Source organism: Acanthochromis polyacanthus, chromosome 22, assembly GCF_021347895.1.
Source record: "Acanthochromis polyacanthus isolate Apoly-LR-REF ecotype Palm Island chromosome 22, KAUST_Apoly_ChrSc, whole genome shotgun sequence".
NCBI classification, from domain to species: Eukaryota; Metazoa; Chordata; class Actinopteri; family Pomacentridae; genus Acanthochromis; species Acanthochromis polyacanthus.
In genome coordinates this window covers 4134628-4158644 of record NC_067134.1, presented here as the reverse complement: position 1 = coordinate 4158644, position 24017 = coordinate 4134628, and the positions used below count along the sequence as shown (strand labels likewise).

Sequence of the window (24017 nt, the reverse complement as noted above, 5' to 3'; positions counted from 1 at the left end):
GTTCCAACATAAATAACTCTGTGCCAGTACCACCTAGAGTACTTCTGACTGCACTGGGTGACAATGCAGGTTGTCAGCTTTCAAAGGAGACCCCAGCCATGCCTGTACTCCAAACAGTTCAAGAACAGCATTCAATTTACTTTCTGTACATCTTCAGTAGAAATTTCAGGGGAAAATTGGCCGCAGTTTAAGGGGCTAGCTTAGCATTAATGCTGAGAGCAGAGGTAGACTGTTAGCCTAGCTTAGCATTAATACTGAGAACAGAGGGAACCTGTTAGCCTAGCTTAGCTAAAAGATGGGAAGCAGGATGAACTGTTAGTTTTTTTGTTAGTTTTTTAATTTTTTTTCATAAAGTCACAGGTAACATCCAACATCAACATGATATTGAAACATACAGTGACAGAGTTAACCCTCCTGTCGTGTTCACCTCCTGCCCTTTACTTTAGTGTTCCCAGTCAAAATTGACCGGTCTGTTTTAACAGCTTTTAAAATAGCACAAAAATCATTTTTCACCAGCAAACTTTTATCAACATTCTTTAACTGTGAAGAAATGACATTTAACATGAATTTATGGAAATAGACATAAAACAACTGCAGTAAAAATACAAACAGGCACAAAAATGTATTACAATTATGAACGTGTACTGTAAAAAATCAATGGAAAACCGAAGATGAAACTCAACATGAAGGTGTGTGTGTGTGTGTGTGTGTGTGTGTGTGTGTGTGTGTGTGTGTGTGTGTGTGTGTGTGTGTGTGTGTGTGTGTGTGTGTGTGTGTGTGTGTACATGAATTCATGCACATGAGTGGCATGTGACACTCAGGTTAGAGTGGGCCTTGCAAATGTAGGCATCACATTTGCAGCATGTCAGGCTTGTTTTATTGTCTCTAGGAGCACAGAGCTCACAGCGCTTCCTTTTCTGCCCTTGACCTTGTTGGGGGAGAGCAGCTTGGGCAGCAGCTGAGGCTGGGGCTTGCACACTCCTTACCAGACTGGCAGAGGCTGGTGTCATCTTTATGATATTTTCCACTCTCGCTCTACTTCCTCTGTCCTGGTGGACTGAAGACCAGAGCAAGTGTCCACTCTTGGACCGGAAAGTCTCCTCAGGTGTCTGATCTTCAGATGCCTCTCCCTCTCCATCGGTTGACTGGTCTGTCTCCTCAAAGTCTGGATCAAAATCCGTGTTGTCTTCCTCTTCTGAGACATCTTCCTCTATCTCTGGCCCAATTTCAGTGCCCTCTTCATCCTGTCCAAAAATCTGGACCAGAACCTCTTCGACAGAGAACCTCTTGGTCAGCCGCCTACTCACTGTGCTCAGAGTAAAAGGAGTGCAAGGCAGACATCAAGCTATATATATGGGGTCTGTGTAAAGATGATACATTGATGCCAATGCTTTGATACACTGATTGATACATTGATTAGTCTGGAAGGTGTGGTTCACATGGGGGTTAGGCACAAAGGCGCGGGAAAGACATGGGTTCACATAACAGACATTGTTCGGTCTGAAGAGTGAGTGAGTTTATGGGAATATTTTCTGTCTGATGGATGAATATATTCTGGTTACCCATTCATTTCTTATGGCGGTCACTTTTGACAGGGAACACGACAGCTGTAACAAGGTTGATTAAAACACTCAAAATTCAATGAAAGTGGTGATAATCACTTTTATTTGTTTAATTGCATAGTATGGAGGTTATCATGAGACCTTGAGGCAATCAGATGTAAAACACAATTTTTATGAAGGTTTTAAGTTGTAAATCGGTCTGATTTGACCTATGATTCCTCAGGGCCAGAGACCCCCTAATTAACTTATTCAGCTGTCAGGGAATCACTGGACCAGCTCTCCATCCTACGGGTCTGGTTCTACTGCCCCCTGAGATCTAGCTCAGAGGGATGCTGTAGAACTGTTAAGCTGGTAAACGAGGGAAATTCCCCTAGCTTCTATCTGCCTTCATCCAGATGCCTATCCCTTCTTCCTCCAATAATTAATTTAACCGAGTAGCCACTTCGGTATAGTTAAACTTAATCACCAGTCACGTCTGTTAAAGGCAGCTTTTCCTCTCATGGATCTTGCACTTGGTAAATTGCTAGGTTTAATTCAGAGATTATGGACATAAAGATAACCTCTAGGATATGTTTATACCAGGCCTATCTGGCCCCTATAATTGGGTAACCTTTCAGAACCTCTACTGTTGTTATGCATGCAGTAATCTGACTTTTTACATCCAGAGCTAGATGTATAAGTATTTATTCAGGGATAAAAAATAGCACCTGCAATTTGTTGTCTTTAATTGCAGAATAATGCTTTATTAAAATATATTTAGCAGGGCAAAAGCATAGCCAATAAATCATCAGACAAATAATCAAACACTGGATAATATTCAAATCACTCATCCTAACTCCTAACTGGTATTATGCTTTCCTAAAAGAAGAGTAAAAATCACCCAAAATATGTAATTTGGAGGGAGAGCAGTCAGGGTGTGGCCACACCCGGCTGCTCACCTGAGACCCGACAAGTGTTTGAGACCCGCCGGGGCCCAGGGGGAAGTGGACGGTGGTCCGGAGCAGATTTAGATCTGCATGTATCCAATTTGGTTGTTTGGGCCAATAAAAACGTTGTTGTAATCCACTCTGGGGTAATTCCTTTGGAAATAATAAATTGCAGTAATGTTCCATCAGTCAGTGTTATTTCCAGATCACCGTTCTGTAATCCGCAAACAATGCTGAAAGAGCAGTTCCTTTAATCCATAATTCCATCAGAACAGTTATTCCTTTGCAAATCATGTTGAATTCCCCGTCCGAGTTACGTGATAAAATCCCCTGAGCTCATGGGGAGGGGGATGGGGAGGGGGTTGGGGGGTGGGGTGCCCTGGATCTTGGGCTGCGGTGGGGGCGCCGGCCCATGCCGGGTGGCTGTCTGGGGTGGCCGGTTCCCCTGGTGATGTTGACCCTCTGCCTGGGGGGGGCGAGGGTTGCCTCTTGGATGCCTGGGGCCCGGGGTCCTGTGCTGGGTCCGCCCTGGGCCTCCGGCCCCTGGCGGGGTCGGCGGCCGCCGGTCTTGGTCGCCTGGGGCCCGGCCCCGCTGGACGCTGGGGGTCCTGGCCGGGTTCTCCCTCTGCCCGCTTCCGGGCCGGTCCATGGTCGTCCCCGTGGTTTGGTGGCTCGGATCTCTACTCTGGGATTGCTGCCGGCTCGCCTGGGTCTTGTGGGCTCTCGGGCCGGATGCGTGTCTTTGTTAAGGTGTACTAGCTTGTTGTCTGTTGTGTCCGTTTCAATTGAAAGATAATTGTATTCTTGCACTCTTCCTTTTCTCTTCACTATCCCCCCTTGTTGTTGTTGTTTTTTTTCTTCCTCTCTTCTCGTTTCTCTCTTCATGCCTTTCCCCTGTCAGGTCCGGCAAATTTATGTATATTTAACTAATCAACAAGTATTCAAACTAAATAAATTACTGTACAGTATCAAGGGGAGTCTTATACTTATAAACTCCCCTTGGAAAAGCGAACTTGTATGGCACAATGCAGGAGCCAGATCCCCATTCTGCCTGCTCTGTTGCCGGACAGGACAAAAATAAAAAAAAATAAATAAAAATAAATACATAAATAAATGGCTGGTTTTGGGATTCCATATCTCCATGCTTCACAACAGACCCGAACACAACAGGAGGGTTAACAACAATCACTTTGAAGGAAGAAAGGAAGAGAAGAAAGAAAAGAATGGAAACTAAAACCAAAAACAAAAGAAAACAGCTGAGCAAATTTAAATATTTGTAGCAAATTTTTTTTTTACATATGTAAACAGTTTTTATTACTTTGTGGTTATCAGATGGGGCTATTGACTTTAAATAATATTCAAATTCTTTATGGAAGACAAGATAATTTGGCTTTTGATTACTGAATTTTGCTTTATAAATATGAAATTTTACTAATATTAATATGAGATTGATGATAAAGGCCTTGTCTTTTTCATATCCATCCTGTGCGTAAACCCCAAAAATGATGTTTGTAGAAAAAAATCAATTTGCAGATTTAGTTTTTCTATACAATTACATTTTTCTACTAAAACTACGATACCAAAAAAAATGTGGTACTGTTTCTGGCTGTTCACAGCAAAAAGAACATCTTACATCTACACTCTAATAAATAAAACACTGGGTCAATATAAAAACTTATGTTAACCGTTTCCACTCGAATTTTTAAGTTCAGCCAATAGCTGGCAGAATTACATTAAGTCAAAGCAATGTTTTGAGTATGTTGAATTACCTTTTAGTCCGAACAAAAATGCATTTCTGAGTAACAAGAACTTAATAATTGTCAACATGAATGCAAGTTTTTAAGTTGAACCAACATAATTTTTAAGTAAGGTGAAGAAGCTTTTTGGCCACAATTAAACAAATTTCTAAGTAACATGAACTTAATAATTGTCAACATGAATGCAAGTTTTTAAGTTGATCCAACATAATTTTTAAGTTAGGTGAAGAAGCTTTTTGGCCACAATTAAACAAATTTCTAAGTAACATGAACTTAATAATTGTCAACATGAATGCAAGTTATTAAGTTGATCCAACATAATTTTTAAGTAAGGTGAAGAAGCTTTCTGGCCACAATTAAACAAATTTCTTAGTAACAAGAACTTAATTAAGCTGATCTCTGCAAGAGTGAAGTTAAGTCCTGTCCTATAGTAAGGTTATTTTCTTGTTTTTCCCAAGAGGCTAAGTTGCTCAAAACTCCATCCTTGGTTGTTTCAAGGGCAGGCTCCACCAAAAAGCAGCCCACCCACAAAACAGACAAGGTTAGAGTTTTGAGAGACTTAATCTCTTAGGAAACAGGCTATTGTGATGCAGTGCTACACAGAGACAGTTGGGTCTTTTTTTTAGGGTTGGAGATTTTTGGTGGGGCAACAAAGACTTCAGAGAGGACTTCAATTTTTAAAATATAAACAGACACCATTAATGTTTTGACTTTTTTCCAAATGATGTTCAGGCTTACCATGTGCTGTGTCTGCTTTTTTTCCATGAGCTTGGGAAAAAAATCTTTAGCCAAGCCAAGCATGAACCCCACAGAAATTAGGGGTAGCTACAAACTTAATGTCTTTGTAAAGCAAGAAGCAGTTCAAATCAAATGATTACAACATAATCTGAGGAAGATTTAGATGGTGTGTGTGTTTGTGTTTGTTTGAGGGTACCTGAGGGAAAACAGCTCTGACAGCAAGGAGATGACAAACACCTTCTGAAAGGATGTATTAGGAGTATTAAGAGGCATGGGGGGGAAGTCAAATCATGGCAACCGAACAGCAGCTAAGAAACTATTTCCTGGTGTTCAAAATGAACAAAAATTCAGACAAAAATATTCAAATTCATAAGAACCATTTATTAAAATTAGCAATAACTCTAAATCATTAACAGCAGCACTAAATCATTAAAAGTGCAAACAGCAGAAGGCTGCATTCTCCTGACAAAACAACATGAACTCAGAAGGTGCCTACTGCACAACCTTAAAGGGGAACTTCGTTTTTTTTCAACCTGGGGTCTGTTTTCATATGTCATTTCATACATGTGAGTGATGGAGAAATGAATTTTCAACATAGCTCCAGAATTTAGCCAGGCAGGCAGCTTAGCAGCTCGGCTAGCAAAAAGTATGGGGCAACTGGCCCCCCCGCACGTGCTTTTTCCCCCACACTGACCGGCTCAGATAGTCTCAACGAGTGTCCCACAACATACTAAAGATGAGAAGTGAACAAAAACCTCCACATTACCTGGCGATTGCTCTTTGTTGTGGTCTGTATCCAAAGCTCAGGACGCTAGAAAGCAAATCTCGTTCTGAAATCATGCGAGAGGTCCCACCAAAACCGCTATCGCACGATTTCGGAACGAGATTTGCTTTCTAGCGTCCTGAGCTTTGGATACAGACCACAACAAAGAGCGATCGCCAGGTAATGTGGAGGTTTTCGTTCACTTCTCATCTCTAGTATGTTGTGGGACACTCGTTGAGACTATCTGAGCCGGTCAGTGTGGGAAAAAAGCACGTTAGGGCGGACTTTGACGTGGGGGGGCAAGTTGCCCCATACTTTTCGCTAGCTGAGCTGCTAAGCTGCCTGCCTGGCTAAATACTGGAGCCATGTCGAAAATTCATTTCTCCATCACTCACATGTATGAAATGACATATGAAAACAGACCCCAGGTTGAAAAAAAACGAAGTTCCCCTTTAAGAGAGTGGGAAAAAACAGCAACCCACAGGAACAGTTATTTATGCTGCAACATGTGTTTGACATTGTTGACACTGAAAATCTACAGGCCAACATTTGCGCTAATGGAAAATTTGCAGGAATCAAAAAGAGAATCGATAAAGAGTTAGATCGACAAGCAGGATTAATAGCACTGGTGTCAAAATCTTATCAATTCCCATCCCTGAAGAAAGTTCAAAATACACTAACACCCTCAGAGAACAGAGGTCACCCTTTTCTATGCTAATAACTTCCACTGATTTGATTTTCACTCAGTAGGTATTCATACTATTACAGAAACAGAAGAACAAGCATGTGTGTGCGTATGTGTATGTCCGTGCATGTAAGTGAGCGTGTGTGTGCATGTGTGATGTGAGCTTCTCTCTCACAAAAGGTTGATCAACTCCATTCTAGAAAATGCCATACTTGAGATTCATTACTTTAGAGCTGGCTTTTTGGCCATCAAGCTCAAGGCACAGCTTCTGGAAAGCCTCAAATGTAAATTTCAACTGCTTGGGATAGTCAAGGTTAAGAGCATATATTACTCCCATCAGCAAAGCACAAGATCGGCCAACAGCAATCCCTTGGAGGATCTTGTTCCCCTCTACAACGATGGTTGCACACCCATCACCGATGATGGCAATCTTCATGACTTGCATGGCAAGGTCTGCATCAAGCTCCTCCATATCCTTGAAGAAGAAATTAAAAGGTGTTAGGATCAGGGTTTTGACTCTTTTCACTTATTTCCTTTTATATTTTTTAAATCTTTCACCCTGTTTAGATCTATTAATCTTTTTATACTTTTATCTTATTTTATTCCTGTATCATTCTTTAAATCTTTTATTTTTGATCATGTTTAATCGCTTTTTCCAATCAATTTTCATCCCTTCTTTATCAATTTTTTGTATCATTTATCCTCTTAACCTTTTATCATGTGTTATCCTCTGTATCCTTCTTTAACTTTATAAAGTCTTTCACCCTCTTCTATTCCTTTTTATCATTTAATCACAATTTTACCTCTGCATCTTTTTATAAATCATCTTATCATTTTTTCCTTTTTAAAATAAAAAAAATGTTCTTAATCATTTTTTATCCTTTCCATCCTCCATTTGCCTACAAAGCAGGGGGAGAAAATTTATTTTCTTGGATAATCTCACCGTTTCCAGGACATTTTACCTTTTTTTTCTCAATTTTGTAAGTTTTCCATGACGGGAAAATTGATCAATCACTTTCCAGGATTTCCAGAGTTTCCAGGATCCCCAAGGATGTATAATATACATGGCTCAAAGCTTGTCAGGGTGATGTGCATAAGGGAATTCAGGTCGACCATGAACTTCAACGTCTAGCCCACAGGACTCTGGTGCACAGGATTGAAATGGACATACCTCCCCATAGGAAGGCAAGCAGTTCAAAGAAAATGTAAAAATTAAAAGCGTTATCAACTACTTACGCTGTATTGTTTGAAAAGGTCCTCCTCCTTCTGTCCAAGATAGACTATGAGGCAGCGAATGGCAATTTCTCTCCGTTTTTGAACTGTGTTGTCCTGAAACATGGAAAAAATACAATAAAAAATCTGATGTGTGTCACCCAAATCATGACAACATTACACAGGGAGCAAAAACATTTAATATTCATTATACCTCAAGGAGCATGTCCTTAATGTGCCGAATCTTCATGCCGGCAGCTCCTCCTTTTGACTGGGTCAAGGCCATCAATTTCGGGGTGCATTGGTCAAGCTTGGCCAGAAAGGTCGATTCAAGGCTAACAGTTGTTATCCTCTTGAATTCTTCACTTATCTACAGGACACACAAGTATGAGAACCAAACATGGCATAAGGATAAACAAACAAATAAATAAATGCAGAAAGAAAGACGAAAAGAAAAAGTACACTTTGGAAATGAAAAAGGCTACTTCTGTATTGTATTTCTCTATTTGTTTAACATCAATTTGTGGACATGTAACCACATTGAATCAATCAACAGTACAAAAGTAATTATTTAATAAACATTTTATAGTCTCACCTGTGCTTCACTAAAAAGTGCAGGCCAGCGCTCCATGAAGTCACTGATGGCAGGGGCCTCTTTTACTATTTCTTCCCGACGAAGGCTGAACGTCTTGGCCATTTTCTGAGCTACAACCTTGGAGTTGTCCCTTTTCATCATTTCACTTAGGAGCTCCACTCTCTCTTTTTCCAAACTTGCAGCAGATTCACCTGGACCATGAGGGGGTAGGTAGTTCACTTCAGCCTTCTTTGGTTTTTTCAGATTCTTTGCCGGATAATGGTCATGTGTTTGTCTCCTCTTGAGTGAGTTCACTTCAACTTCAGGGCAGCCGAGTCCTCTAAGTTTGCTCCTGAAATTGTTCATCTTATATTTCAGGCGCTGCACCCATCCATAGGCCCCATTAAAGGACCCTGGTTCTTTCAGGCAGGGATGCTTTTGAGTGAGGGCCTCCGCAACTTCACTGATCTGCTGACTAGATGGATAAGCAGTGTACTCATAAATAGCCTCCGCTAGTTTTCCGAGGATGTCTGGGAGTAGTGGAATGATATCTTTAGTAGAGAGAAGAGTTCCATATTTCTTGAAGCACTCATTGCCTGTCTGAATTTGGATCTCAGTGAGGCCAGAAAATTTGGGAATTGGAAACCGAGTCGGCCAGCGCTGGGAACGGTGGCCTGGACTGTCTTCAGATGAGAGAATCAGTGTGTCATCGGTTGACACAGATGTATCGTCATCAACAAAGTCCTCCTCACCAAACTGATTAGTCAGGTTGGTAACAACAGTGTTGGTTACATCAGTTAAAGTCAAAGTTATTGCAGGCTCCTGGTCCTGAATAAACACAACCTTGATTGTGTCTTTATCCTTGAGGTCAGTTGTAGAAAAAAGGGTGAAAAACTCACCAAAATCAACATCTTTATAGTGAAGACTGAAGTCTCTGGCAATGCAAAATGTATCACGAATGACTGAGTGAAGGTCGTCCACTGTCTCAGGGATTCCAGATGGCAGTGCAACTTTACGGACATCATGATCCGCAAGGATCACTCGGAGTTGAGCAGGGTGTGACATTATGCAACCTGTGGACAAAATACGTGACATGTTAAAGTAATTTATAGTAACAGCAAAATGGTGAATAATGTTAAGAATATATTACATTTAACTTTTAGGTATGGAAATCAGGAACACTTTTACTATTATGTTCAGAATTGGGATGTACAGTAAGACTGCGATATGCAAGTTCATATCATTTCATCTAAAAAATTAGCACATACTATGGGCACCATCTATTGAACATAAATGCCGCGCTTGAGAGTCATAATGCTTGTACCACCAAAGGTGTACGATATCAACGGGAACACGTCTGAAAGCTCAGCTGGCTCTATGACTTTCACAGGACCATTTTTCTCAAGCACAAAGCTCCTCAGATGCTCAACTGACCAAGCAGCCAGACCTTTCACAATGAATCCAACGCTGCCCTTCACAACCACAATTTGGATCAACTCTCCAAAATCTGGCAGACCACCAGTGGAACCATGAGCCAAGATCATTCCACTGATGTACTTGGTACCCCTGTAACACACACATTTGGCTATCTGGACACATGTCTCACCAGGAAACTTAGCCTGCAGTGCTTCTTGGATATCATCTCTCAGCACACTAACATCCACTGTAGACAGTGTTGTAGTCTGTAGTAGAGGTCTGACAGCTCTTGAATCATGCTGGTTATAAGCAAGCAACAGCTGGTGCTTCATGGCGAGTGACAGCAGAATATTTCTGAAGCTACGAGTGTGTCTGACAACACGCTTAAAAAAGCTGTGCTTTGCCTCAAACCGCATTGTCCACAGTGACACCAGAGGACCATAAGCCCTGATCAATTCTGGATAATGTTCCAGGAAATGGTGTTTCGGGATCAGGTGTTGCTCTGGGAAAACCATGAGAAACCTGTGTTTGTGCTCAGATATTTTACTATCCAGGAAGCAAATGGTCTCCTCTGTGTGGACTTGGTTTACAACAAGCTCAACAATGTCTCTGAGCACAAGAAGCACTTCCCATGCAGGATCTCCTTCAGGGATTTTCGATCCAACCATGACTGGCAGGAGTCGCAGCAAAGTCCAGTTCTCGTGGGCATTGCCGCCCACACTCTTCCGTGTGGAAAAGTTCACAGAGACAGGCTGTGGTGCATCGGTTTTGTCTGACCATTTATATGGGAACTCTTTGATGCATTTGTTCAGCTCTTCAAGAGTGAAGTATTTATTCTGAATGAACACTCTGAGGCACAGTGCGATTTCTAGGGGCACTATACCTTCAAAGAGATCATGCAACACATCAGGCGGATACCCAGACAAAACATCAAAATATTTCAGTTTTGCTGTCAGTGCACACTGTCTCTTCACTCCATACACATGCACCAAACTATCATTCTCCTGTACAGCCTGAATATGTAGTGCGTGTTGTTCTTTTGTTCTGGGTGGAAATGCACCTGTTCTTACTTCTCCATCTTGAAACTGTGACTTTTCCCCGAGACAAAATCTACAGATGTAAGAACAGGAAAAGCTCTCAACAAATCCCCCCAAAGAATGGGCACCAAGATTGTCTGCAACCACACTAAACACTGTGCCTTTGACCTTTCTGTCCAATTCCGGAACATACAGTCCTTCTTCTTCGAAGACCATAAGATCTTTGAGCAGTGGCTCCAACACAGCACTGTAACCAAATCTCTTCACATCCTCAGCCTTGCACAGAATTGCTAAGAAGATTGAGTTTAGTTCGGATCTGAGCAATGAAGGGACATCAGCTAACACCCAATACACAGCTGTGATTTTGTGTTTTTTCCTGGATGTACCAAGAGGATTGCATATCTCAAAGTCATCCACATAGAGATTGAGAGCAATGGTAAGGTCACTTCCTGAGAACAGCTCATTGGTTTTGTAAAAGGTGCCATCATGAAATGACTTGTACACAGTTCTCTGACCTTTTGTCTCACTCAAGATCAGGTCCTGTATGTCTTTCTTGCTAATAACCTGAAGTAATGACTTTAGAATGGGGACATACTGGAAGCTGCTCTCTGTACTAAGAACATACTCAATAGGTTCAACGACAGAAAAGTGTTCGTTAAAATACTTTCTTCTTTTGAATGCAGTGGAAAGAGGACCACCATCACGGAGGGCAGAGCTAATGGGGTTAGCACCACAAATGTCATTCACCATTTCAGACACAATGGCTTCATCAATTTCACAGTTGTGTCTCTTCAAACAAGACTGCAAAATGTCTTTCATGATGGGACCAGAAGCTGAATGACAAATAAAATGCAACTCCTCTACAAGCTCATCAATGCATTGGTTGGGTACATGAAAGGAACTCTCTAATTTTAACATTAAATGAGCCATGCTTCTTTCAATCAACTTTGGCAGTTCTCTTACATCATCATCTCTAATCTCATCAATATCAGACTGCTCACCCTCCTGATTAACTCCATCACTGCACTGATCTGCGTGTGAAGGGTTTTCATACCTCTTTAGCACATTGTCTTTGAACTCATCTAATGAGTGGGGAGTATGCTTGCGATTTCTATGCGAAGCAAAGGTTCCACAGATATTTGTTTTGAAATCGCAATTTTTGAAAACACAGGTGACTGTTTCTTGCTTTTTCAAATGTTGACGAAGGTGTTCAAAGTACTCTTTTTCAGTGGAGGATGTGCCTCCATTACAGATCTGGCAACAGAAACTGAGTATTTCAGAGGTTCTCACTCTTGCCGAGTGAGTTGAGTGTTTCCTTGACGTGTGATTTCAGGCTACCCCATGATTTAAATAAACAAAAACAATCCAGGTAAGGACATGGCAGAGGTTGCCCACCTGGGATGTGACGTAACCTATAATGTTTCAACAACTCGTCCTTAGTAGGGGTTGAAAATTTGCAGATTTTGCAAGGCCAATCCATATCGTTGTTTCTGTCTCACTCTAAACTTCTTCACACTCACTTCAGGAGGATAACTACGTCTCAACTTGAACCTCTTGGTCCACAACACCAGGATAGCAGGAGAAGATCAGGGCTGGAGTTTTTTTTGTCCTTGAGCAAAGTGACTGAAGTCCTGAGTAGGGAGATCAATTACGTAAAATTATTCAAGGAGTGTGTGTGAACACAACTAATTTACTTACTGTAGATCTGAGTTACAAAACTAAAGTATAAATGTTTCTGTCTCACCTGGTACTTCTTCACAGCTTTCTTCAGGAGGCTATCACATCTTAACTTGAACCCCTTGATCCACAACGCCATGACTCTGGGTCACTGCAGAAAGGCTCACCTATACACACACACAAGAAATTATTTTCAATTTCACTAGTGAGTCTTCAGTACAGTGACTAAATCAGTTTCAGGTTTGTCATCGTCACTAATTCTAGATGGACTCAAAATGGTTCTTACCATAGGGGCAGGAGAAGTTAATGTCCAGTTCGTCCAGAGAGGACTCAACTCAACTTGAATCCCTCAGTCTACAACACCAGGGTACTAGAAGAAGATGAAATGAGATTATTGTCCTTGCAAAGCACACAGCAAGGTGGCTGAAGACCTAAGTACAGAAATATATTAAGTATAAGTAAATATATTTCTATTTGTAACATGCATATAATTTACCTTTCAAAACATTTAAATAAAATTACTTACTTTCCTTTCTAATACAATGCATCAATTTTCTTATGAATTAACTTGTGTACTTATCAATTCAAATCAAACATTCAACTAAAATTTACATTCTTCTTCAGGCATCAGGCATATTCTTTACCCGGTTAACATTACACACACACACACACACACACACACACACACACACACACACACACACACACACACACACACACACAGGATGGAACAGTTAAGAAAATAGAAAATCCATGGTTTGGTGTATATTGTTTTTAATACCTCAGATTACCGCATCGCCCAATTATACACCATTAATACTTCTATTATGCCATGTATAGTCATGTAAAACCTGAAAGAATGATCATTAATACACTATCGGGCCGACTTCGCCTTCTCCGCCGCAGCCGCGCACCCCCGCGGTCTCGTCGGTCAGAGAGCAGAGGGCGCACCTCTGAGTCTTGACCTGAAGAGGGCGCCATTTGTTATGTAACGTAACACCATCACAGTGTCAATGGATGCTTACTCAGCTGCGTGCTCATGAAGGGAATTGTATTTAATTATTTTTTTCCCCCTTCATCATGCCGCCCCTTCGAGTTTGCCGCCCTAGGCGGCCGCCTAGTTGGCTTGTGCAAAAAACCGCCACTGGTTACAACCATCCTCGGTCTCCCCTAAATCAATATAAACAAAGCAGTAGTGGGCTTATAGCAATTTAAATGACTAGTGTTTGATTCTTTTCTTCCATAAAACTTAAGGGAAACACTTATCTGTGTAGTCATGGTCAGTCAGACCTGTCCACACAGACCTGAAGGTGTGTGTGCGTTAGGACGCACGGCTGTGCCAGAGCACCGCGGTGTCTGCTGGTTCGTTTATGAATCATAATGAACTCCTTTAGCTCCCCCGTCCCTCTCTGTCGGTTTTATCATAGCCCTGTTTGACTTTTCTCATATTTTGGGAGCCCAGAGGGCCGTCATAATGTGCTCTTTCTCCGTAGGCGCGTAATATGTGTGCCTGTCGTCCTGGTCAGACGACAGCCTGATGAGCGGTTTACATCGTGTTATCAATACATTTGTAAATAAGTGTAGCTGTCCATTTCATAAAATTGTATCGATATTATCCGTTGATACATTTAATTTAATCCACAAGAAAAACATATTAGCACTTAGGGATGGGTATCGTTAGGATTTTTACGATTCCGATTCTGATTTCGGTTCTGCTTATCGATTCCGGTTCCTAACGATTCCTTTTTTCGATTCTAAAATAGTAAAAATAAATGGCCAAATGTTTATTTAACCAAAGTAACTTTATTTCTTTACCTTATTAGAAAATTATTTTATCAGTATTCAAGTAGATATAAAGTCAAGTGCATTCAGAACATTGCAGCTGCCTTAAATTCAAAATAAAAGATCCCTCAGAAATCTGGGAAATAAAAAAGTAAAGTGCATCCATGTGCACTGTACATCCTGCACAGTGCACACAAGTCAATACCTGTCTGAGCAGCAATGAGGGTCAAATGCATGTAAATGCATTAGGAATCAGTGCATAACAGCTGCTTATAATCAAAGTAAAGTGTCCCTGAGAAATAAAAAATAAAGTGCATCCCGTGGTGCCACTGAGAGTAAAATACTAAATGTAATCAGAGCATAACTGCTGTTTGCAACAACAAAAACAAAAAACAATCAAAAAACACACAAAAGTGTGTGTGTGGTTAATTTATCAAAATCAACAGTTCTTATTAAGAAAAATCAGCATATCAGCCTTTTCTGGTAGTATGCGTGATCTCTCTGCGCAGATGGTATCTCCAGCGGTGGAGAAAACCCTCTCACTGGGGGTTGAAGATGCCTGAACACACAAATACGAAAAGGCCACCTCTGAAAGAGAAGGGTACGTGGTTCTGTTACTCCACCACCAGGCAGCAGGGTCATCAGACATCAGCAGTGGTGGCATTTCCTGATACACCTTCAACTCTGTCTCAATTTGGTGCTGGATGGATGTGGTTCTGATTGACTGGATTTCAATTTTCAGGTTGTCTTCATGAGCAAAAAGCTCCTCCAGTGGAGACTTTGTAGCCTTCTTGCAAGGAGGTGGCATGTTCTCCTCTTCCTCACATTGCTCTCCATCTTCCTCACACTCTCTTTCATCCCCCTGCCCTGAGTCTGACAGTGCCACACCATCGTCTCCACAGTGCTGCTCTGTTGGCTGTTCATCCTCAGTTGACTTTCCTGCCATCATCTTCTCCTTGATCCGCTCCCATACAGCGATGTCCTCCACTGTGTGTTTGAAACGTGGGTCTACAGCAGTGGCCTCTTCAAGAAAACCTCTGATGTCATCATCTTGGTACCGCTTTGACATGTTTCCCCAGACAGCCTGCTTGAGGGTGGATGTAAAGACAGTGTCTTTCTCTTGCACAGTGTAATGTGTTTCAAGTTTCTTCAAAATTGGCAGGATTTGACCGCATGTAGGGCTTGATTCAGATGAAACACAGAGTGTGGATGTATACAAGACTTTCATCAGATTTATGAATTGCTCGGCCTTTTGGAAGTCTTCATCTGTCAGTCGAACAAGTCGGTCCCTCTCCATTGGCTTCTTCAAACGGTGATCATGGTAGGCTGCTTGAATTGCAGGAAATTGCTCAAGGAATCTGACCATCATCATGTAGAGAGAGTTCCAGCGGGTCCTTACATCAAGGATCAGGGCATGCTGAGGCAGATCTACAAACAAATAATCGATTTACTATCACAATCACACCAGATGACACAATTAAATATAGCCTTTACTAGTTATAGCACTGAATCCCAAGCAGGTGAGCTTCTCACAGGCTGTCACCTCCTTATGGATTCAATACCGACCGCCTATTTTAGTTTCAAATGCGGGACAATTCGGTATTTTAAGGGACGGCTGGTAACCCAGAATTAGACTGTGATTCAGATAAGACGAAATAATAAATACAACTCACCAAAACACAACCTATTTGTGCGCCGTTTAATTAGCCACATGCCGAAATTAACCCATTCCTCCCGCATTGAAGCCAGTACAGGCGTCACCTAGCTAACTTTACCTCGGCACACAGACTGCCCTACCAACACTGCACGCATTTAAAAGTAAGGACTTCCAGATTTCGATATTCAGTTACAGTAGGCTATCATCAACAGAATCCTGAGCGAATGCAAATATGCATAATTAAGCATAAAATTACTTACCGTTCACCAAAATGCTTCGGCTGTGCTTCGGCTGCTCAACATGTACTCCTCACTCTGACCTTAAACATGGCCGCTCGCGCATGCGTGAAAGAGAGACTATGGGCCGTTTACACGTCATCAAATTGTTTTTTACATTAGCAGAACTTAAAATCAAATTGTTTCATGATGAACTGAAATTTTTAAGCTCTGCCAAGGCGGTGGTAGTGTATTGAATCAAAAGGCTTTATTTGTATGTCATCCAAGCTCAAAAAATAACATTTGCAAATAAAAAGTCTAATTGGATTACAGAACTTGATTTTTTATTTCACAACAATATATTTATTTAAGTTATGACAAAAGGTCCACAGAATTACTTTTTAGAGTGTATATCACGTTTGAACTTAGTCATGTAATGTTTTATGGATAGATTTTCTGCAAGATTTTAACAGAAATTTCCCTAACTTTGTTCAACATGAATTTGTGAGGTAAAAGCCAAACCTGAGACCAAGAGATATTATTAATAAAAGAGTTCCAGTAATGGATAACATCAGGTTTTGTTGTCGTTTCTCTTTGGAACAGTGCACGTATAGCTCTGTTGCTATTCTTTGCCGTCCCAAAGCAAATTTTGCCACAATAAGTGTCACATGGATTAACAACATGTATATCTGCTGCAAGAGAGGAGGCAGTGCACAGAGTCACAACACCAGCTGGAATGGAGCTAATGACCTTTGTAAACTCTTCAAGTGTTGAAGGGAATGGATACTTTTCACAGAATTCAGTGTCATTAATAAAATGGCCACTAGGGGTCAGAAGCTGTCAGACTAAGTCAATTTTGTTGTTAAACCAGCTATTGAGAAAGATGCTTTTATTTTTATGCAGTATATCCCCATTATTCCAGAGATAATACCGATGTGGAGAGAAATTGTGCTTGTAGGCCGTTTTCCACGACAACAAAACCTGTTTGTGATAACTGGATAATTTTAGGGGAATCTTGTTTATTTGGTAGCTACAAACCAACAGAAAAGGGAGTCCTCCAGTTTGATTAAATACAAATTTAGGAATAAAGTTCTATAAAGATGCATCATTTTTAAAGAAAGATTTTAACCATTTGATCTGAAGAACATTGTTTAGAATTGAAAAATCAACAAAGTCGAGGCCTCCGTTTTTGTAGTTGTTAAGAATTCCAGATTTTCTGATCTAGTGTGCACGGTTTTTCCACAGAAAATGAACAAGCATCTTATCAATAAATGTGACAGTTTTACAGTCCAGTGCCAGTGAGGAAGCGGCATACAAAAGTCTGGAAATTCCCTCAGCTTTTGACAGAAGAGTTCACCTTTAAGTGATAAGTCTCTTTGTAGCCAAAGGTTACATTTATTCTGCACCTTTTTAATCCTTGGCTCAGAGTTGAGATGGCATCTCTCTCACTGATTTTTAGTGACAGTAATCCCTAAATAGTTAACCTTACTCTTTACTCGTATATCATCAATTGAGGTTATATCAGAATTTTAGAGAGCGGATAGCTCACACTTATTTAGGTTTAAGTACAAACCTGATGCTTTTGAAAACATCTGGATTGCATTAATTGCAGGCTTTATCTGTAGGGCATTCTTTAAAAACAAGGCTGTATCATCAGTCAACTGACTTAAAAGTCTGCTTCTAGCAGCAATAGAGATGCCTTCCAACTTACAGAATTTGACAAAATGACAAAACATTTGAGCAACAACCAGGAAGAGGTAAACTGAGACAGGGCAGCCCTGTCTTACCCCTCTTTCCAAACAAAATCTCCGAGTTGTGCCATTACTCAGTTTTACCGAGCTATTGGTGCCAGCATAGAATGTTTTCATCACACTGCAAAAGTATGGCCCAAAACCAAACCTGTTAAGACCAGAAAACATAAACGAGTGTTCAACTGTATCAAAGGTTTTGTGAAAGTCTAAAACTAAAATGAAACTGTCATCCGACATCTGACCGTCCTCCTCCTTTCAGGGTGACGCCTGCTGGAGTCCGATGGTTGACACCAGGTCTGAGGAAGTGTAAGTGTGTTTTAATGGATTGATGGAAACAAAGCAGCACATTCAAGCATCTTCAAAGTGTCACATCTCTGAGGTCATCATCAAAGCTTTAATACTGATCACATGATCCATCAATAACTGCAGCTGTGTTGTGTTTGTTCTCTCCATCAGATTCCTGTCAACTCACAGTCGACACAAACACAGTAAACAGAAAACTCAAACTGTCTGACAACAACAGGAAGGTGACAGCTGTGTATGAGGATCAGTCGTATCCTGATCATCCAGACAGGTTTGAATACTGGGACCAGCTGCTGTGTGGAACTGGTCTGACTGGTCGCTGTTACTGGGAGGTGGAGTGGAGAGGAGGTGCTTTTATATCAGTGAGTTACAGAGGAATCAGAAGGAAAGGAGGCAGTAATGACTGTCGGTTTGGATTTAATGATCAGTCCTGGAGTCTGTTCTGCTCTGATGTTGGTTACTCTGTCAGTCACAATAACAGAGAAACACTCATCAGTTCCTCCTCAGTCTCTCACAGAGTTTCAGTTTATGTGGACGTTCCTGCTGGAACTCTGTCCTTCTACAGAGTCTCCTCTGACTCTCTGATCCACCTCCACACCTTCAGCACCACATTCACTGAAACTCTCTATCCTGGATTTGGGTTCTATTCTGGTTCCTCAGTGTCTCTGTGCTGAGTGGAGTCTCCAGAGTCTCCTCCTGGTACAGAAACAGTGTTGAAGAGATAGTTGAGTCTCTCCATGGCTCTGTCCCTCACAAACATGTTTTCACATTCATGGATTAAATGTGTTTCTTTTTCAAATCCTTCTAAATGATTCCTTGTAAACTTGTTCCTTTTCAAAGATGGAAGTTGTGATTATTCCAGGAGCCAAATGTGGTGTTTGCGTCTTTTTCCAGTCAAATGTTGAGAGTGAAAATCAGGATGTGGTGTTCCTCTGACACTCACTTGAACTAAAAGCATTTGAGCTGCACAAAGTGTGAAATGAGAGAGGAAGCGGTGACTCTCCAAACTGCTGACAGACTTTCATACATTATTGTCCAGTGAAAATCAGCTTTTTGTGCAGCCACACTTGATCCTGATTTGAGTCTTTGAGTCCTGTTCTCGTGATGAAATGAGAACTTCCTTCATCTGTATCACTCTTTCCAAAGTATTCTGTGCTCTTCTGTCATTTATGTCTTATTGATAGATCCATTTTTCATTTTTACAATAAATAAGTGCTTCAATGTGTTTTCATCAGTTTTTTTTATAAGATTCTGAATTTCTGGTTTCATCAACAAATTCTACCAGATTTTATTTTTCCATCAAAGCTCCCATAACCCTAGCTATCTCTGGATCAAAATGTTTTCAGCATCGATATGATTCCAGTAGAATTTAAACCCACCAGGACTATCCAGATTACATTGAACTCTGTAAATTCAACATTTTTTAGCCTGTTTAATTCTATAAATGTTGTGTTTGGCTGTTAAAGGAGGTTTTCCTCACATTGTGGTGTATTTGAACCCTTCCATGGTCTAAATTCTTTGAACAGATCTTGTGCTGTAATCAATGTCTAACTTAGTTTTTATTTTCATTGCAGTGGTTGATTTTTCCTGAACAAGATCAATGATTTTAATATGTCTTTCTCCACTTTTATTTGCTCTACCTGTGGCTTTTAAACTATTCTAACTTTCTTTTTTATTCAATAAATGACTAATAACACACTTTGATCTTCATGTTTGTTTGCTTATTTGTTGATAAGTGGAATTTAATTTTCCATGTTGAATAATCAACGTTTATCCTCTTCCACGGCAGAAATGAAAACAATCGCGGGGGGCGCTAGTGAGCAGCGGAGGGAGTGAGACGTCTTCTTTTAGGCTCCCCGCCGTTCGCTTTTATTAACAAACGTGGACAAAATTGTTGGTACCCCTCAGTTAAAGAAGGAAAAACCCACAATTCTCACTGAAATCACTTGAAACTCACAAAAGTAACAATAAATAAAAATTTATTGAAAATTAAATAATCAAAATCAGCCATCACTTTTGAATTGCTGATTAACATAATTATTTAAAAAAACAAACTAATGAAATAGGGCTGGACAAAAATGATGGTACCCATAACTTAATATTTTGTGGTAATCACTGCAATTAAACGATTTCTGTATTTGTCAATGAGCGTTCTGCAGCTGTCAACAGGTATTTTGGCCCACTCCTCATGAGCAAACAGCTCCAGTTGTCTCAGGTTTGATGGGTGTCTTCTCCAAATGGCATGTTTCAGCTCCTTCCACATATGTTCAATGGGATTCAGATCTGGACTCATAGAAGGCCACTTTAGAATAGTCCAACGCTTTTCTCTCAGCCATTCTTGGGTGTTTTTGGCTGTGTGTTTTGGATCGTTGTCCTGTTGGAAGACCCATGACCTGCGACTGAGACCAAGCTTTCTGACACTAGGCAGCACATTTCTCTCCAGAATGCCTTGATAGTCTTCAGATTTCATCTTACCTTGCACACTTTCAAGACACCCTGAGCCAGATGCAGCAAAGCACCCCAAAACATTACTGAGCCTCCTCCATGTTTCACCGTAGGGACAGTGTTCTTTTCTTCGTATGCTTGGTTTTTGAGTCTATGAACATAGAGTTGATGTGCCTTACCAAAAAGCTCCAGTTTGGTCTCATCTGTCCAAAGGACATTCTCCCAGAAGCTTTGTGGCTTGTCAACATGCATTTTTGCAAATTCCAGTCTCGCTTTTTTATGAGTTTTTTTCAGCAGTGGTGTCCTCCTTGGTCATCTCCCATGAAGTCCACTTTGGCTCAAACAACAACGAATGGTGCGATCTGACACTGATGTACCTTGGCCTTGGAGTTCACCTTTAATTTCTTTGGAGGTTGCTCTGGGCTCTTTGGATACAATTCGAACGATCCGTCTCTTCAATTTGTCATCAATTTTCCTCTTGAGGCCACGTCCAGGGAGGTTGGCTACTGTCCCGTGGGTCTTGAACTTCTGAATAATATGAGCCACTGTTGTCACAGGAACTTCAAGCTGTTTAGAGATGGTCTTATAGCCTTTACCTTTAAGATGTTTGTCTATAATTTTTTTTCGGATGTCCTGGGACAATTCTCTCCTTCGCTTTCTGTCTTTCAGTGTGGTACACACCTTTTCACCAAACAGCAGGGTGACTACTTGTCTCCCTTTAAATAGGCAGACTGACTGATTATGAGTTTGGAAACACCTGTGATGTCAATTAAATGACATACCTGAGTTAATCATGTCACTCTGGTCAAATAGTTTTCAATCTTTTATAGAGGTACCATCACTTTTGTCCAGGCCTGTTTCATTAGTTTGTTTTTTAAATAATTATGTTAATCAACAATTCAAAAGTAATGGCTGTTTTTGATTATTTAATTTTCAATAAATTTTTATTTATTGTTACTTTTGTGAGTTTCAAGTGATTTCAGTGAGAATTGTGGGTTTTTCCTTCTTTAACTGAGGGGTACCAACAATTTTGTCCACGTGTGTATGTAAATTTACCGTCTTTACTTAAGTTTACTCGACATTTGCATTCAGCTTTTGATTCCGCATCTTTACATGCATGCTTATGATCAAGAAATGCCGAAGGAAAGGCCCAAAGAGAAGAAGGAAAAAGCAAGGTCGGAGCTACTTAGCAACGTGGCTATGGGTAGCGAGGAGGATCCAGGTGACTCCAACAACGAGCATCCGCCCCCAATGGAGGCACTGAAAAACATGCAAGATACGATCCTGGAGACCATTAACACCAGGTTTGACCACCTTAACGAGAGGTCCCCTCTCTCCAGTCATCGCATAACACCCTGTCAGCTCGTATGGATGGTCTGGATGAGAGAGCGGCGGATTACGAGACGCATCTGAACGCAGCGGAGGAGGCCATCAACAGGCTCCAGAGGGAGAATGCGTCCCTCCGAGCCAAAACAAACGACATGGAGGGCCGCTCCAGATGCCACCACATTAAACTGGTGGGGATTCCCGAGGGAAAGGAAAAGGGAAAACCGACCGAGTTTGTTAGCGCTCTCATTCCCAATCTACTGGGGGAGACCAACTTCTCAAAGCCAGTAATTGTTGACTCACCGCTCTCTACAACCCATGCCTTCTTGACCGCTTGCCAGACCTCGCACAATTATCGCCCGGGTCCATCACTACCAGGAGAAAGAAATGATCATACGTCTTGCCCGTCAGCAGCCTCTCAAGTATGAAAGTCGCAGGATCTTTATCTTTCCGGATTACACCGCTGAAGTGATGAAGCAGTGACGGGGATTCCGAGAAGCAATGGCAACCCTGCGTGAGCTGAAAATAAAGCATAGCCTGCGTTTCCCAGCCAAGCTTCACTTCCAACACAACGGACTTCAGAAAGTCTTCGCTTCCCCCGAGGAGACGATGAAGTACGTCAGCAGCTTGGAGCGGGATGCCGGAGCCGACCAGACGGGCTGATGCGACCGTTTTGTGGACTATCAGCTAAGTCATGTTCACAGACTTTTGTACAGTCTGGAAAGAACATAATGACGGTAACGTTTTCATCATCTTAGAGCGGTGTGGGGGCTGTCTGTTTGTCGTAGTTTAACTGGGTTGTTTGCTTGGCGCCTGGCTGGTTAGTTAGTGGGTTGTTAGTGAGTCGGGCTCATAAGCCATAAGCCCGGTGGCCCTCAGCTACTGATATGGGGAAGAAGGAGCTTCGTTTGGGGAAGCCTTGTTTTCTTTCTGAGGGGGGTGGGGGTGGGGGGGGGTGTTTATGTGTGTTTATTGTTCAGAGCTGCCAGACTGTTTGTTTTTGCTTGTTGTTATTTGTTTATTGATGTCTCAGAGTGCTTTTATTTACAAATCAATAAATAGTCTATGTCAGGGCCTGACAGTGTGAACCAGGCAGACGGGAATGCCTTAACTTTGGTCTCTTGGAACGTCCGTGGGCTTGGTCATGTGGTTAAACGAGGTAAAGTCCTTGCACATTTAAAGTCTCTTAAAGCAGATATAATGTTTCTACAAGAAACACACATAAAAGCCACAGAGCAGAGGCGACTTAGAGCCAATTGGATATCACAAGTTTACCAATCACCGTTTGCATCCAAGGCAAGGGGTGTCGCCATTCTTCTTCGCAAGGCTATTCCATTCCAACTAGGGATGGGTATCGTTAGGATTTTTACGATTCCGATTCTGATTTCGGTTCTGCTTATCGATTCCGGTTCCTAACGATTCCTTTTTTCGATTCTAAAATAGTAAAAATAAATGGCCAAATGTTTATTTAACCAAAGTAACTTTATTTCTTTACCTTATTAGAAAATTATTTTATCAGTATTCAAGTAGATATAAAGTCAAGTGCATTCAGAACATTGCAGCTGCCTTAAATTCAAAATAAAAGATCCCTCAGAAATCTGGGAAATAAAAAGTAAAGTGCATCCATGTGCACTGTACATCCTGCACAGTGCACACAAGTCAATACCTGTCTGAGCAGCAATGAGGGTCAAATGCATGTAAATGCATTAGGAATCAGTGCATAACAGCTGCTTATAATCAAAGTAAAGTGTCCCTGAGAAATAAAAAATAAAGTGCATCCCGTGGTGCCACTGAGAGTAAAATACTAAATGTAATCAGAGCATAACTGCTGTTTGCAACAACAAAAACAAAAAACAATCAAAAAACACACAAAAGTGTGTGTGTGGTTAATTTATCAAAATCAACAGTTCTTATTAAGAAAAATCAGCATATCAGCCTTTTCTGGTAGTATGCGTGATCTCTCTGCGCAGATGGTATCTCCAGCGGTGGAGAAAACCCTCTCACTGGGGGTTGAAGATGCCTGAACACACAAATACGAAAAGGCCACCTCTGAAAGAGAAGGGTACGTGGTTCTGTTACTCCACCACCAGGCAGCAGGGTCATCAGACATCAGCAGTGGTGGCATTTCCTGATACACCTTCAACTCTGTCTCAATTTGGTGCTGGATGGATGTGGTTCTGATTGACTGGAT

The 24017-nt window shown here is 41.3% G+C and overlaps 1 pseudogene; it reads left to right on the top strand.

Moving 5' to 3' along the window:
- The window catches only part of LOC127531942 (NACHT, LRR and PYD domains-containing protein 3-like), a 130972-nt pseudogene that overhangs the window by 51983 nt on the left and 54972 nt on the right, over positions 1–24017 (top strand).